The sequence below is a fragment of the Montipora foliosa genome, unplaced genomic scaffold (genome assembly GCF_036669935.1).
Source record: "Montipora foliosa isolate CH-2021 unplaced genomic scaffold, ASM3666993v2 scaffold_448, whole genome shotgun sequence".
Classification (NCBI taxonomy): Eukaryota; Metazoa; Cnidaria; class Anthozoa; order Scleractinia; family Acroporidae; genus Montipora; species Montipora foliosa.
Window position 1 is genome coordinate 26,902 of NW_027179754.1, and position 599 is coordinate 27,500.

A 599-nucleotide genomic window follows, 5' to 3' on the forward strand; every position below is an offset into this window, starting at 1 on the left:
AAAATCTCTTCTGCATTGGAAAATAAGAACATGCCACAGGGGTATTTTTAGATCTTTCAAAAGCATTTGACACGGCAAATCACGACATTCTTTTTGACAAACTCGAGCATTATGGGATCCGTGGCTTGGCATTAGAATGGATCAAAAGTTATTTCTCTGATTCGACACAATTTGTCGAATTTAACAACGTTAGATCTGCCCCCTAGGGGATTTAATGTGGGGTGCCCCAAGGCTCTATTCTTGCCATACTCTCTTTTACCCTGTAAATTAATGATTTGAACAATGCTCCCTGCTTGATGCAATCTTGTTTGCTGATTGAAACCTACTTATCTCCCACAACCTGGTTTTTAGCTAACCGGATGTCCTTGAATTTAGCCAAGACTAATATTATGGTAATCAAGCCTTGGCAAAAAAAGAAATCCTTTGAATTTCATAAATGAGCAGCGCATTTCTCGCGTTTCTGAGACCATGTTTTTGGGTGTCTTTTTGGATGACAATATGACCTGGAAATCTCACATATCTCTATTAGCAAGTAAATTATGTCAATCTATAGCTATCATTCATATATCACTGTTAATTTATGAACCCAGCAAAACGTT